The sequence below is a fragment of the Ixodes scapularis genome, unplaced genomic scaffold, assembly GCF_016920785.2.
Source record: "Ixodes scapularis isolate PalLabHiFi unplaced genomic scaffold, ASM1692078v2 PGA_scaffold1__304_contigs__length_218370807, whole genome shotgun sequence".
NCBI lineage: Eukaryota > Metazoa > Arthropoda > Arachnida > Ixodida > Ixodidae > Ixodes > Ixodes scapularis.
Genome location: NW_024609846.1, coordinates 47,357,680 through 47,374,489, shown reverse-complemented (window position 1 = coordinate 47,374,489; position 16,810 = coordinate 47,357,680).

Genomic DNA, 16,810 nt, shown 5'->3' with positions numbered 1-16,810 from the left:
GGACCGCGAGGTGTTCCACAACCTCGCGGTCCGTCAACGCGTTGTGCTTGTTTCTACTTTTTTTTTCTTTTAAAAACGGGCTTTTTTTTTGACGCAAAGGTTTATTTTATTGTTATCCTTCACACAAACGTCCTTCGGCCTTGGGGTCGTGGAAATCGGGGATGAGGCGTGCACAGAGTAGATCGTTGTTTACTTCCTTTTTATTTTTCACGGACGTCCTGTGACCTCCGTACGGTTCGTGGTCACCGCAATCTAACGCGGGGAAAAACGGGTCGCCTGCTCTGTAGTCAGGGTATTCCTAGGGGAGGGTGATAACTCGCTGTTCTTCTGGAAATTCACATATCACCCAAAAAGGTGACATGGGTAATGATTACGGTATGTTTTTTCCGGTGTTTATTTTTGAGCGAAAATCGGTGCATGTTTTTCGGTGCTTATTTTTTAATCACCAGTGTATTATGGGTTGAACGTCTTGTGATGACGCTAAAAAGCGTTGATAACCAAAGAAAATGCGATTGGACAAGAACATTTCAAATTTCCAATTCTATTCACATATCCATTACGCTCTTCTCGTGGGAGCTTCTATCCTGACGAAAAATGCCTAAGTCATTGAGCTGTGAACGCGTACTCAGTGTACAATCTTTCGGCCTAGAGAGGTATTGCGCACACTCGAACGCGCTTCACAGCCCAGTAGACGAAGTTGGTGGCACCCTGAAGGCGAGTTTTTGAATGGTCTGTAGTAGGCAAAAGAAACAAATAACAATCAACGGATATCAGCTCTTCAAGCGAAGAGGCGCGTTTCTAAGGTCAATGGTTCCCGGACGGCACTAATGTTGTTGGCGTTGTCGTAAGATGACGTCAGTTCATACGAACTGACGTCATCTTACGTGATCACGAGACACAAACACGTCATCTTACATGATCTCGTTACACGAAATGACGTCATCTTACGTGATCACGCAGCACGAAATGACGCCATCTTACGTGACCACGTAACACGTCATCTTGTAAGTCAACCTCTCCCCACAGCAACGCGCTCCGCGCTTTCCGGGCCCGTGCAGTGCTGTAGTCGAAAGCAAGCTCCCTATGGCAAGCGAAAGCTTCTGAAGTCTCACATTGAGAATACTCGCAAGCGACCGTCTGTGGAAGCTTCGCAAGTTGAGGTTTTTGTTGAGATCGAGCCATCGTGTTCCATTAACTATAGTTGAAGTTATCGTTCAATAAAGCTCTAAAAAATATGAATGTAGTTGGTGTAGACATCAAGATCTAATCAGAAATGCGGTTTGACTTCGTTTAATTAACGTGTATATACAAGTGTAGAAAAATATGAGTTATTTGTGCAGAGGTGTTTAAAAAAGTGTTTATTATTCGAAAAAGGACTTTGGGAGAAGGATGTGTTCAGATTTTTCTTCATGAGCGCAAATATACCTGACGCAATAAATAGTGACGATTTCATCGTCCCAGTGGTGAGCAGGTGATTTCTTGCTCGAAACAATGATGCCATTTCATAAACCAAGTTCTGTGACATATGCTTTTCCAATGTCTGGTCACAATTTTGTAAACCTTTCAGTCCAAACGAGTATACTTCTGTTTGTTTTTGTTAGCTTAGGAGGGGGTCACAGTCACAGAGCCTATCTTTTTGTCTTCCTCTAGGACAGACGTACAGAGTTATACCGCAACAAGCATCTGTAGAGCACACAGAGCTATCGCTCTCCTGTTGGCGGTACAGTAGCAGACGACACAACGCAGCTCCGTAGTCTATCGAGGGCATGGCTAGCCGCGGCCCGTATTGCGACCGTTCAGACTAGGGAAATGGTTTTGAAGAACCGAGAAATGGTATCTTGTGTACAATAATCACATGTCGTTAGTATACTAGTATTCTACTTGCTAAGCCAAATAAATATTTGCAGCTTGTGAGAATATGTTTGCGTGACGATTTACCGTTCACACTCCTGACGGATGTTAGCGAATCCTTCATGTTCGTGGCTCGCAGTCATCGGTACCCCCTCGGAGTGACTTCACCATATATATTTTTTTCTTGCTTGCAGGACATCATAAAAATCACAAACACGCGAGAAAAAAAAAATCTTATGAGTACGCGTGATTTTGAGCTTCGCAGCTCTAAAGATGCCCGGTAAATGTCGTCCAGCTTGGGAAGAAACTAATCCTTTTTGTTGGAGTTTGACTATCGTATGCTGGCAGCTCGTTTCCGGTCTGTTTTGTCTATACTCCGTTTCACCGTAATTTGGCAACCCTTAGTCAGAGCTGCTGTGAGGGAATCACAGTCGCGGAGCAAAGCACGTGACTGCTACTTTTAGGAGCAGTACTATGGCGCCTGCAGCGCGTCTCCGACTGGTGTGTTTAGCGTCTTATGCTGGCCATACATCAAAAGTGGTCCCGAAGTGCAACCAATGACGTCACAGAAGACGGAGTGTCACGCTGTTGCATCTCGCGATCCTGGCAATTCATCGTAGAAATGCTGGCGAAAACCACGAGGGAACACGAGTGTCGCTGTCGTCATGGCGTCCCAACGAAAAGCAATTATACAATTTCGACGTTTTTGTAATTCGGTAATTTAAATTACTGTATACAATTTTGAAGAAAATAAAGACATCATAACCAAATAAGAACTTCCGTGCTAAAACATGCAGTGCGAAGTGAAGACAACTACTATCTTTTTTTTTTTTTTCTTGATGTCCACAAAGAAAAGGCTATGCAGCATCGATCCTACCGTTTTTTTGTTGTTGCTTTTTTCGCACATTATGTGATGTCCTCTAACACGAAAGTACCGACGTAAAAGCGCTGTAGAGACGATATAAAAACAAAAATTTAAGTGAATCGAGCTTTGTAGTGGAACGGAAAAAAATAAATGATTAACGACTTTTTACGGTAAACACTTCACCTCTAAGTAGAACTTCAAAAAAGTGACGGTTACGCGCTTTCATGCCCATTTCAACAAAGTTGGGAGAACGATGTATTGCATCTTGTGAATAGACATGTGGAGCAGCATGTTTATGTTAGAGGCATTGTGTGTAATCGCTGCGCAGTACCTGCCAAAAGAAGATATTATTTGGGCACAGTCTCAACCGTTTCCGTCTGTGTGTGCTACGAATACAGCAACTCTTTTCGTAGAAGAAGTGATGAGGAAATGGCGTGCCCTTGATGATACGATTGTGATTATGAAATAAAATTTTTAATCAGCCAATAATTGCGACCTGTCCGGTCGCCTGGAACCCCGACAACAACTATCGTTCTCTGGAAAGTTCATTCTAATATTTACACGTTTTGTGGAGTTCATCGAGCGAATAAGAATGTTCCAACAATGAGCTAAACCTACACGAGTTCCCGAATCCAACACGGCGCTTTTGAATTTTAGCGCCGTACATAGTTCTGCGAACAGTGTATACTTCTGTGCAAATATTCGTCTAACAGTTTTGCAACGTTGGAAAGCATCGGAATGATTCAGAATCACTGCGGAGTTGATACTCGGGAAGATAAGACGGGCACTTGGGAGAAACGGACCGTGGCATTTGAGACAGGGGCACAACCGGGGGACAAACGTGCTACAATCGCATACCCTTCCAAGGTCATCGCTTGGGCGACCGCGCGCGCGCCCAAGAAACCTTTCTTTTCTTCTTTTTAGGGGTGGTGGGGGGCGGGGGGGGGGGGGGGGGGAGGGGTGTAGGCGCTGATTGTCTTCCTCCTTTGTGGCTTTTGACAGACGCACAACGAGACTGGCAGAACAAGCGCATGATTCATTTCTTTCGATGGAGGCGTTCTGTCTGTGTATGCGAACATGATTTTTTTCCTCTTTTAGTAGTTAGTTGTTCTTGCCTTGACTCGGGTCCCAGTGGGCGCGTTGTCGTTGTATGCCCACTATTTTTTTTTTTTTTTTTAGTGTATGGTAGTTTTGCGTTGATGGGGTATCAAGGTAGACAAAAAGAAAAAAAAATGAAATAGCGCCTCGACAAAAAAAAAAAAGTTGTTGCGATCAGGAACGTTTTCAAATCGATTTTAGGAGCCTGCAGTGTTACCACAGGTGCAGGATTGAGAGCGTAACCCACGCACTTGAAGAGAAGGGGAAGCTCTCGTCTTGTTGGAACTCTCTTTTATGGGTTTCCACGTCGCGATTGTCCTTCAAAATCAACTGTCATATATTTCTCGCTCTTGGCTTCCAAGTACTGGAAGCCACGACTCGAGCCACAATAGTTTTGCGAAATCAAGGTTTCGCTGAAATGGATAACTCTCACGTACAGTTCGACGCGCAATACCTTTGCCGTATTAACTCGCGAGAGATGCTCCCAACACGGCTGAGTATGGCGGTGCTCCATACCTAACATCTAAATTTTGTTGCCTTACCTGTTACTATTTCGCGCCCATTTTGAGCCATATCAAAATGAAAGCGCATGATGAAATAAAAATGACACTCGTTTTCCGCTCGATGGAAATTTCACGCCAGCTCGCTGTCTTTGCTGGTACCTTGAGCGTTTCCCAGCGATGCGGAGAGTTAAAAAGAAAAAAGAAAACACGTACGATGGCGTCCTGTGCACACTCATTACTTCTATAACACTGAGCCACCTCGTATCCTTTTGTTTTTCTTTCATGGTACTAATTTCTTTCTGCGCATTACGGCTGTTACGACGCTAAGTCTGTCTGCCCTTCGAATTTGAACTTAGGCTCAGATCAGGGACGAACCAGTTTAAATCAGGAAAATATAATTAACACTGTAGCAAAGTAAATCTATCATATCGATCGGAAATAAGATTTGGTACATTCCATCTGAACACATATTGTGCACAGCGAATGCAATAGCGAGTCAGCGTGCAAAACGCCGCCACACTGAGCTACCATAACATCTCAGCGATTTTTGCATAGCACCGAGCACGGAAAAGAGAAAACAGTTATTCATTCACATAAACGAAGCAAATTTATTTAAAGCCCGGACACTCCGTACGACCAATCTAGCTAAGGTTATCAATAGACTCGACCATGTCATTTGTCGAAACAGATAAAAGACGTTGGCAAAAATGATTAGACTGAATAAGTGAATCTAACGCACGTATTTTACCAACCGACGGTCACGCGCCTTCAATACCCTTTCCAATTGTCATTGCGCACCTTGGACACACTTTGGGGAGCAATGCATATTTACATCGCCGCCCGAGGTCTCCATTGAACGTGTAGTGCTGACCCAAATAAAATGCTAACCTGACTCTCAATCGCTCACCGCAAAGGACGATTTCGAACAGGCGGTACTGTAGGTCACTTGAGATAAAAAAAAAAAACAAAAAAAAACAAGCTATAGAAACGAGCGTCGTAAAAAAGGGGACCGGCATTTTTATTCCTACCTCCGAACAGAAACGAGCGCCACCCACTGCATCACACAGCGCAGAGGCCGGACTCGGCCACCGCGCGTACATACCAAGCGCGCGCGAGGGAGGGAGAAACTTCCTCCGCGGACCGCCGGGAGAACACGGCACATTTCGGGATCTATTTCACGCAGCGGATAACGCGGGCCTTTTCACACCTCGATACTGGCGCCATCTAGAAGTTGCGCGTTCAACCACGTTTCGAACCGCGCGCCATCTGGTGGCTGAAACGGACGAATAAATAGAGGTACCGCGCCCTCTTAACGCAGTGAGTCACGTGACGTCACGGGGTCACGTGATGTGACATTACTTGACAGCATGTCTTGACATCATGACGTCACGTGAGGATGTGACACATGGCTAGTCATAGTGCCAATAAGAAAGCGCCGCAAAAAACCAGGATTTATTATACATTGCAATTCTGTATATGACGATTTGATCAATACGCAGAGGAATACACGTGCCACTTTTTTATTCCCAAATAATAAATTTGTAATACTAACAAAAAAAAATACCGTGAACCGTTTTGAACCGGTTACCGTTATATTTTTTTCCGGTTCAGTTCCGGTTCAGTTCCGGTTCAGTTCCAAGATGGCGGCGAAGATTTCGGTTCGGTTCAGTTCCGGTTCGGCTAAAAATAACGGTTCTGTTCCGGTTTTCGGTTCGGTTCGGTTCCGGTTCGACACCCTGGCCTCCACAGATTGCCGCCGCGAAGCAGTGTGAACGCAGCGCGGGGGGGGGGGGGGGGGGGGGGGCGAGCTCTTTGGTACGTTGCTACAACGTCGATTCGCTCAAATGACTCCTCTTTTCTCAAACGTCACTCGCTCATTTGACATGGGCTTATAATCACATGACGTTGAGAGCGTTGAGGCATGCTAACACTACTCACTTTCTTAGGGTGATGAAAACGCGGGAAAAATTTATCCTTCATAGTTGCCTTTAATACCAGTACGCACCCGCAATACCTTGAACTTGGATGCACGCATGGAGTGCGCAAAATAAAATGAAAAATTGGGCAATGTTTGAGGACACACATGCTAAGAAAGCACCCCTATAGCCGAGGTGAACAAGCACAACGGCACGAGCGTTTCTTCTGTCTTGAGGCTGCCGCCATGACATCGCCGCACGAGTAGATGGATCTTCTCTTCAAGGACGTGCTAGATTGTCATCGGGACGCACGACGAGAATTCACAATCAAGGATAGCGCTCTACGCGGAACGACGAGCTTCCACCACGTCGACCACGTCGACGATCTCCAGCGACGCCATGTTCTTCAGCAGATAGGAGGAACAGCGACCGGCATGCAACGCGCGCAGCCGAGCTTTTCTCGACCTGTGATTGGTCTGTCGGTGCGTTCGGTCCGTTCGGTACCAAACATGCCGATGACGTTCAGCCCGGCTCAACTCCTTGAGTAGCGACCGAACACGAACAAAACGGCCGTTTGTCGCTTCGTTGACATGGCAACTCGACGTTCCAACCGGTTGCATACGTTCGTAAGCATATTAGTAGCTCTGAAGAGAAATGTGTGAACGGGCCTTAACGGTATTTAGTTTAATTCAGTAACGTGTCCATGTCTGCATCGAAGCGTTCCTGTATCGAAATGACTTTTCGACTACAATGCGAGAAGAAGTTAAAGGGACAACTGTAGCACGTTAGCGAAACTCAGGATCTTCGCGTCGTCGTGTAAGCGCCTCTGCTTCGCACTGTCACATCTCTGGATCTTCGCGACATCTCCGTGTGCGCGTGGCACGGGCGGCCTCTCGTTGGTGGTCAGTGTGGGTGCGAAGCCGGTCACGAACCGCAGTAACCAGTCCTTCTCTCGGCGCTCGCTCCAGGGACGAAGTACGGCAGGGGACACATGAGGGATGAAAATGGGCGCCGCGCGGCAGTATACACCTTACCAAATAACGCTCCTAGGCCGACGCCATGTTGCTGATGCTGATGCGGCTGGTGCGACTCGCGTGCCCTTTATCAGCTAGAAATTTTCTGCCACTCTCTTGGACTGTGAAATCCCGCTCAGCGCGATTCTCTAACTATGTTTTGGCGGCTTTGCATTCAACGTTTTCTGGCCCCGCTTGAAACTTTCCACTTAATTTTTCTGTTGCATGCTGCGTACACGGAAAAAAAAGTTCCCGGACAAAATGTCCCCGAAAAAAAAAAAAAAAGGCCCCAGGTGGGAAGTAGGAAAAAATGTCGCCAAGGGATTTTCTATCTCTGGGTTTCCCTGATCCTCATGGCCTTCGGGCGGTCCGGTCATATGTTATTGGGAAAAAATGCACCGTGCCGCAAGTAGAAAAAAAATGGGCCCAACAATAAAGGAATTATGCAATTCCGCGAGGTACAGATCGCGACACTGTTAGCGCGAACACGACATCGGCGTATTTTCAAACGAAATTTTATCGTTTGCATTGTATCCCCAAATAAGCACTCTCAGTACCTATAAAAACTTTGATGATAATTAACCTTCTGTTTGTATAAATAAAAAAAACTTAAAAAAAACTAGCGATCTCTTGTTCGTGCTAACAGCGTCGCGCTTTTTACCTATTTGGAAATGGTTCGCAAGTACCTCTCAAATTTCCCGAAACACAATATCTTGGTTTTTGAAGTGTTATAAATGTCTAATACATAATGAAAAACAAACAAAAACAGTTGAGATACAATGTTACAAAATCAGGAATGAAATGACACACTCTAGATTCATACACAAAAGTCAAAAGTGAACCGTACAGCAGCAGAAAAAAAATGTCCCTTTGTGGACATTTTTTCCTACTTTCCACTTCGGACCTTTTTTTTCCGGGTACATATTTTTCGGGGACATTTTTTCCGGGGGACATTTTTCCAAAAGACGTGCTTTCCGGGGATATTTTTTTCCAGAACCCGTTCTCCCCTCTCCCAGAGATGATCCGCGCAGAGTCCTTCTCTGTCAGAGCAAGAAACAGTTGTTCCGGTTGGAGTCAGTCGCGCCCGTTCTTTTGCTTCGGTGCTGCTGTGAAAAAAGGAAGCTCTCCCCAAAGCGTGCCGCAAAACGAAGTGATCTTGGTTCCGTCCGATCGTCAAGATGTGGCTGTCGTCCAATGTTACTGTGTTATTTGAGATCTTTCTGAAATAAATTCTTCGTAGATAACGCTGGATCGTGTGGTACGTACAATATATTGTTCGAATGTTAACACTTGCTAAATTGTATGTCCGTGTCCTGTGCATCGGTAAACACGCTATTTTTGAGCGTGAAAAATGCATGCCTTTTTTCACGCTCAAACCACAAAGCGTGTCAAACGCTTTGTCGTCTGACACGCGGTTAATCGGGTGGTGCCGTCAAAACATATCCTAAAAAAAAACAAAAAAAAAAAAAAAACGAACATTCCAGTCGCATTTGTTCTGCCGCGCAACAACCCAACAAAAATAGTTTAGATTTTCGTGTTTATTTTTCTTTTTTCTTTTTTGAAATGTGGTACAATGCTTTCTCAATGTCCTCGGGAAGGTGCATACACCATGAAACGGCAAAAGACAAGAATTTTGCCGCCGGCAGTATTTGAGACTGCGCCTACGCAGGTTGCGCCTATCGAAATCACAGTTCACTCAGTTAGGGTTAACAGGGACGCCGGTGAGAGCCTAGCCTAAAACCCAGTGACTGGGCTTGAAAACGGTTTGTTGCGCCTGGGGTCGAGTGTTTCTTGGAAAGGTGTATATATCATAGCGACCGCGATGTCGGCAGTCGCCTCGGTGGCTCCGAGGCAAGAGCGCCGGTGTAGGACGCCGATCTCACTACCCCTCCGCTTCGACTACGGTAGTGGTTATGGCGTACGCCAAAATCAGTACCGTAGTCGTTTCGGCGTACGCCATAGTCAATACCATAGTCTTTTTCGCATACCCCAAACACACTATCCTTACGCCAAATTCAATACCTTGAATGACGTCGGTTCAGCAGGGGTTGAGCCAATCCGTATTTCGCTAAAACTGGCGGAAGTAACTTTCTGCAGCAAAATACCCTGATTGTTTGTTGTTGTTTGTATGAGCAGCGGAACGCGCGCGGAAGGCGTTGTTAATTTTGATTACCGTTGATACGGCTGACGGCGCACAGAGCTGAAGGGCACAAGCAAGGAAGCTTGGAGTGATTCTGTGTCAATGTGATTTGACGTCGCTTCTTTCTGTTTCTTCAATCATGGTGCAAACGCAGGTGCCCGACTCCCGAACGATTCGAAGGCAAGAGTGGTAGCCCGCCTATCCGCTGGTCTTTCAATCGCATGCCCTGTCGTCATTTTGGGCACAGCGGAAGAAAATAAGACGCTCACTATTTTAAATAGCGTGCGATCGGCCTGTCTAGGTTTTGGCGACACCGTTTCAGGCTGTAGATGAGAAGATTTAGCCACTACAGTACGACTGCTAGCCTGGGGTCTGTGCCTCACAACAGATCGAATCGGGTGGTGGTGTGGATCCCTGGCAGTGGGACCTTTCGCGGTACGAGTTGCGGAGCACTAACACGCTCGACCTCCGATACCCCCTTGGGTCGCAGCGCTTGCTGAAAGAAGTTTTGGATCGTTTTACGCAGATTTTGCAGTGCGTACGAGACGCACAACAGCTACGTACTACGTCCTAGATGCCCAAACTGAGGATCGCTACTTGTGCGCGGCTCTCGTGATCTGGGGAACAGCCATGAAAATGTTGCATTAAGAAGTACGAAAAAGTAATATTATAAAAATAGAGTATTTAAAACTGGCTTGCATTGTCACTGAACATATGAAAATAAAACTGATTAGGAATGCCAATCAGATCGGGTGGGAATGTGATATAGATCTTTAAATAGGCTCGGATGGTATCGGATTATGTGCGAAGTTGCGTCGGAACAGGTGGGCAGGGTTGCTAGATTCTCCATCCCCCACATAATTCAAACTCGTTGCCCCCCATCCCTGTTCCTATATTCTTCCAATGTGGCAGGTCTTTTTTTTTGTGTGTGTGTGTGTGTGTGTGTGTTTAGAGCTTTCAGTTTTCTATACTTCATCTCCCCTTAGCATGGACTGTTAGCCAGATTCTACAAGTGTGAGCTAATTGCTTTACCATGGCGGTTGCACGAGTGCTCATTCACTGCAAGCGCTGTGAAGGCAGTCGAGGCCATACCATCTTGTGCTTGCGCAGCCTTTGCGGTTTGAGGTCCTTTGTTCTTTATTTTTGTGTCTGGGTTTCATGTTCTTTTTGTTTCTTGTTTCGTGTGCTGAATATGGTTGGAAGTTATGTTTCGCCTAGTAGTAGGATCTTTTGTAAAAACATCGGTTTGAGAGTAAATGGTTCTAGTACCTTCTTTCTTTTCCTTCTGGCCGAGCAATGAACCTTTTGTAGAAACATTGGTTTGAGAGTAAACGGTTCTAGTACCTTCTTTCTTTTCCTGCTGGCCGAGCAGAGAGGGAAAATGGTTTCTTCGTGCTCGTGCCGACTTCGGGACAGAAGATAACCCACGATGGGGACAAAGGCAAGTTTGGGGAAACCGTATCTAGGTCACAGCGGCTCAATGGGCAAACAGGATGTGTCTCACGTTTTGCGTGTGGAACAGGTTGCGTGTGGAACAGGCGCACCAGGCAACATCCTGTTTGCCTGGTGCGCGCATTGTTTTCTAGCCATTTATTCTCTATCCCAGTCGCGTGTCTAGGTGGCAGCACGTATTCGCCAAAGGGTGGATTGTGAAGGAGGTTTGGACGTGTATATAAGGCGGTGTTTGTTGAATAAACTTCAACCTGTGTCCGAGACTTCAATGTTCATTTCATTTTTATTTTTATTTTCCTAAGTCTCGGGTTTACTATGTTTGTCATTCACCAGCTCGCCTGTGTTTTCTCCCTTTCTTCACTGAATAATGTACTGGTCAAGAATTATCTGGTCTTACCCAAAGTCGAAGGGAGACCAATGAAGTTTGAGGTAGACACAGTAGCTTACCACCTTGACCAGGGCAAGACCCTATAGATGACGCGTTGCTGACACATGAGGAAGTTCTTGACCCAGGGATGAGCAGGCACAAAGAACCCTCGGTGAACCTGGATCTGAAAAAAGATGAAGCACTGCGCTTTTTGAAGGCCAGCCCTGTTCCTTTTGCAATGTGTACCGCAGTGGAGGCAGAACTCCGGATGCTCCAAAGCTAAGGCATAATCGAGCCAACACAACACTGAACGCGGTTGAAAAACTGGCGGTAAATCTGATGCGGGCTGTAACAGATTTTGTGGTGAGCGTGTCTGGAGGCACCACTTTTTCAACACTGGACCCCACTAATAATAATAATAACAATAATAATTTTTATTTGCACGAGAAAGTTTGCCCACTCAGCGGCGTGCGAGGCTAGACAGAAAGGTTAGTACCCTTACGCATGTGCGCCTGCTAGCCCGCCACTGAGTAGGTAAAAACATAAACAAACTGTAGTCGTAAGTACAAGATAACACATATACACGTATGGAAACAATGAATAATCATAACCCAGAGGGGAAGATAAGAAAACTCGCTGTGCCCCAACCCACCGCCACGCAGACCACGGCAGAGGCCCCAGCCACAAGGCATTCCACTAGCTGTGTGTGACAGTGGAGACAGCAGATATGCTCACCATGAACACCATCAAAGGACGACACAGAGTGAAAAGGATGCTCTTGAAAATTTCGGCTGCCGCGGCAATTTTCAAGCTCTGCAAGGAGACAGTCCTAGCAGGAAAACTTATCATGAAATTTTACCTGGGTAATGTTGTTGTGACGATCTGGATCGGTCATCAAGATAAATGGGCACCGTGCTCAAGAAAGACATGTCAACGTCATCAGCTACCATGCCAAAACTACTACTTTTATTTCGATCATGAGCGCTCGCACGAGCCGCTTCAGAGCGATGTCTCTTTTGCAGCTCGTCACGTGCCAAGGGTTTTAAGTGTCGACCTGATATCACGCTGCCACGCAACAAACACTGAACAAACATTAAACAAATACTGCGTCGAGCAATATGCACATGATTAAATAATGATATACATACGACGTGATAAATGAGAAAAAAAACATAAAGTTTACAAAGTTCAGTCCCCAGGTAGAGGCTGCACAAATTTGACGACCGGCTTCAGTTTCTCCACATGCACTACATCGCGGCCAGTACCGTCCACGAGTTCAAGCTCGTAGTTCACGGGAGAGAGCCGGCTCACAATTTGGCGAGGGCCAGTAAATCATACACTGTTAGCGAAAATGTAATATTTCGCCTGTTTACACCCCATTTTCACTCGTTAGCATATTTTTACACGCTCTGCTAGTGATAAATCGTCAAAAAATTACTTGGGGTAGTAAAAATTGGTGTTTCGGTTTCGGTTTACACGACTAGGCGTGTAAGCAACACTGAAAACACCCCAGCCCAACACCCCAAAACGTCGAGCGCCATGTTGCTTCTGCCTTGAAGCGGTACGGCGGACGTAGCAGCCGAAGGTGAGTGTTTGATTTTTTTTATCAAGTTTGTATAGAATGTAGCACGTCTCACATTTTTATTACATGACATTCAAGAACGTTAGATTTGCTTTGAGCAAGCCGGCTCAGGCGTTAAGCCCGATTCACATAACCGGCGTTTAGCCACCCCGTCGATTGGAAACGACTCGACTGCTCGCCGGTTCTTTTGCGCGAGCTTTCGCTCGGGCGCTGTGAACCCTATGAACTGTGGTGCTCAAAGCTAGCACAATTAGGCACGGCTAGCGTCCCGGTGGAAGCTGCAGAGAGCGGAAACCGAAGACACCGTCGCATAAGAGTGGCGAAGCCGCGATCCTGCGCTGATCGTTGTCCCGCCGCTCTCTCCGGCAATATCGACACTTCGCTGCTGGGTGTCTCGTATTTCGACGTTTTAGAGAAACTTGGCATTGGCAAGCGCGAGGAGTCTCTATATCGTTTTCTCCGTCGCCTGCATGGAGGAAACACGGTGGCGATAGAAACATATGCTCATGCAGTCAGTCAACTTGGAGAATCCCCCTGTTCCCTCAATCCTATCGCATTCTTTGACTGCGTTTGTGACAACAACGTTTCCCCAGTGTGAAAGCTTTCAGTCACAACGGGCTGCAAACTGGGTTGTGCATTGCATGTAGCCCTGAGGGAATTCTTCGCCGGAGACACCAGCACATTAGTTTCATTGGTAAGGTGACCGGCCACTAACGTGTTTGGCAAATGAAGCGATCACGGGTAAGTAGAAATGCAAACAATGTTGAATGAATATTAAGGTGGTTGTAGCCAGAGCCTGCCAGTTGAAATCAACCTTTAACAATATAGTCTGCGGTAACTTCTTTTTGCACTTAGGATTGCAATTTTAAACACAAAGCCACTCCACATAGCTGTCGAAAATCGTGTAAACAACAGAAGTCATCGTCCCCGGTTCGGATGAGCGAAGCCTTAGCTTGATGAAAAGAATGGCGGTCTATACTTCTTGGTTGTTTCAATCACAACCTCGCACAGCTGAACAGACAAACAAATCAAGGAAATATATCCCGCGCTGCCTTGCAAATCACAGCACACAAGCAGGGTACATAGCAGAGCACAAAACACTGGCAATGAGCACACGGAGGCATGCAGCTTCCTTTCTTTTTCCCTCGGCGAATGATTGGTTTGCTGCAGCATTCTGTAAGCACGTCGACATTCAAAAGTTGAGCCTGATCTGTCTTGCAGTGCCTTGCGGAACGGCAAGTATCGCCCACCATTCCACAAGGCACTGCAGGACTCGCAAATGTGTGAACAGTGCTTTGCAATAAAGGCCATGATCGGGCAGCAGGTGCCCATCTAAAGACATTTAATATTGATTGGCATTGAACTAACCTTTGGGCTTCATCACGTAGCAAGCATGGGTGAGGTATAATTCAAGAACATTTAATGTTCGACGAGTTTAATACGTTGTGGTGCTTTCCCATCTGTTTCGGTGTCACGGAGTGGGGTTCAAATTAATAAAAATAATTCAATGATCCACTCTGAGAATAAACGAGAAATTACCGGAAAAGAACAAGAGAGCTAAGTTCGACCATTGACTAGCGCTAGGTCCACGCCTGGTGTATAATCAGTAGAGAAAGATGATGACACAGGGAGGATAAGCAAACAAAAGATTAGATTTAATAAAGTGAAAAACTAAGCTGTACACGGCAATAGAGCACTCAACACAAACCACACTCCAGCTCAAAGCTATGGAGCCATGCGAGCCAGAAACTAATACTAAACAGACTCGACGCTCATAAAACCGGAATAAGCCAACGAAACAGTGACGAAAACCCGACACTAACAACGAGAGCAAACCGAGATGGAGCTCGAACGTTACCGCTACACACATGGGATAATCCCCCAAAACAGTCGCGACAGAAAGTAGCACTGTGTAAAAATCTTCCCAACATTCAACAATTCGTACTTCAGAGCCAGAGAATGCAGTAGACAAGTCCTAGAAAACCAGGCTTAGCTTTCCGGTAGGTGCCGAGTCCAGAGCAGTCCGTAGTCTGGAGTTGTCGGCCGAAGAACGGCGTCTCGAAGTCCAGCGGTCCAATTAGAGGCTTGATGAGGTCGACACCGCGCACCACGCAGCCACACACGCTTCAGCACAACAAACTCAAACACTTGTCCGACATGCAGGGCAGAAGCCAAAAATTACACGTTCCAAGACTCATCTGCAGGGAGTAACCGCGTTGAGTAGCGACCCGGCCAGCTCTGGGGTTGGACTACCTTCTTTGTTCCCGAACCCCCTTTTATAGGCTCGTCTACCGACCAACCTCCCGTTTCCCCGCCTTTCGGGTCAGTCAACTTTCAAGAAAAACAAAGCTACACAGCAACGACCCGAATGGCAAAACCTATTACATTTTTCAGACAACCAAACATATGTGCCCATTTATTCCCCCATACGAGTCCAAAAACATCAATTATCGCCGATACATAGAACACGACAGGCGGCAGACTGAGCAAAGCCGCCGCCTTCAAAAAGCGCGCTAGCCAGCGTAAACATCTTTGTATCCCGGCGGCGCCCCTGCATGTCAAATCGGCACCATACGCGAGCCAGCATACGCACCCCTCCGTCCGCGAGGTCAAAGCCACAAACTGTGACCTGGGATGATCTACGTCGCCCGTTAACAAAAACCCATTCCGCAAACGAGCAAATTCGTTGGGGACTTAGAAAGGAACTACGACGGGACGAACTGAGATTAAAAGTGGCACCACACTCCCCCTTTTTGACCGTACCAACACTTAAAGTGGTCCAAAAAAAAGATCATCAAAGTATTTAAAAAAATGAAGAGAAGCCTGAATTTGTGACACCCGGTTTCTCCATCCTGTGTTTATTTTTGTGCTTTTTCTATTACGAAGCGAGACATTATTCCAGCCGTAGGCACCAGATGTAATTCCCGTCTGCGATCAAAGATTATAGGATCGTAACTGCCGGCAGCTAAGTGTCAATTACATCCGGCTTGTGCATACAGTGCAACATCTTTTGCTATTCAGCCGATCATCACTTTACAGCCTGGGTATCTGTTCTTGTAAACGACAGTAGTGCTACATGTTAAACGGCTCTAAAGCGATAGAGCAAACTCGCATCTCATTATCTTTTAGCTGAATAAACTGTTTGTTTGGTTATGCTTGTTATCCAATTTTTGTTTTAAATTTAATTTTCTCATATAAACACCTTACATTATAGAAAAAAAATCTTTTTATAGTACGGAGGTGTCCATATTAAGAAGACATGACTGCATCATCTTTGAAACTAGTTTGCCACAGCCAGTGTTATAATATGTATTGATTTTTTATGCAGTGCCTGCCTTTCCTTGCCCCTTGTGAGGACGACTGAGAAAGCGACTTTGCGCCACAACAACGGATGGCAAGTGTCCCGAGTGTCGTCACCTATAGTGGTCATGTGCTATGTGTTCGCAGCATTGTAAGCCAACCGTGGAGCACTTTCAAAAGGGAACTTTCGCCATGTGCACAGTATGGCCGTGTACAATACGGGGCACATACAGTCAGAAGAATTATGAGAGGGAACATGCGGGCGCGTGTCACTTGGTACAGGCAGAGCAGCCTAGCAAGTGTCATGCTTGTGCACTGAGGGGCCCTGGTTTGAAGAGCCGAGGCAGAAGTTTCAGCGGCGGTGTCACCGCCCTGGCGGCTTGTCGCCGAAGCAGAAACGGGGTTAGCTAGCTTTGCTCGTGGCTGGCTTTGTGTAGTGTGTGTAGACCGGGAACGTAGGCTTATGAACTTCGGCAACAAGAATACTACACGGCTTTGGTGTTTTGGTATGAGCAACAAACGTGACACTATCTGCTACGACTAGCTACGACCACCCACCGCAGCGGTGAAGACATCCAAGAAGCAGAACCTGTGTATTACGCCGTTGCCGTAACCCAACAGTGCTCATTTGTCATGGAGGGCTTTCCGCCCAGAGACCTTGCTCGTCACTGAGTGTTATTTCCCGTGTTTCTCTTTGTGTGCGCAGTGGCTGGACGGGCCTCA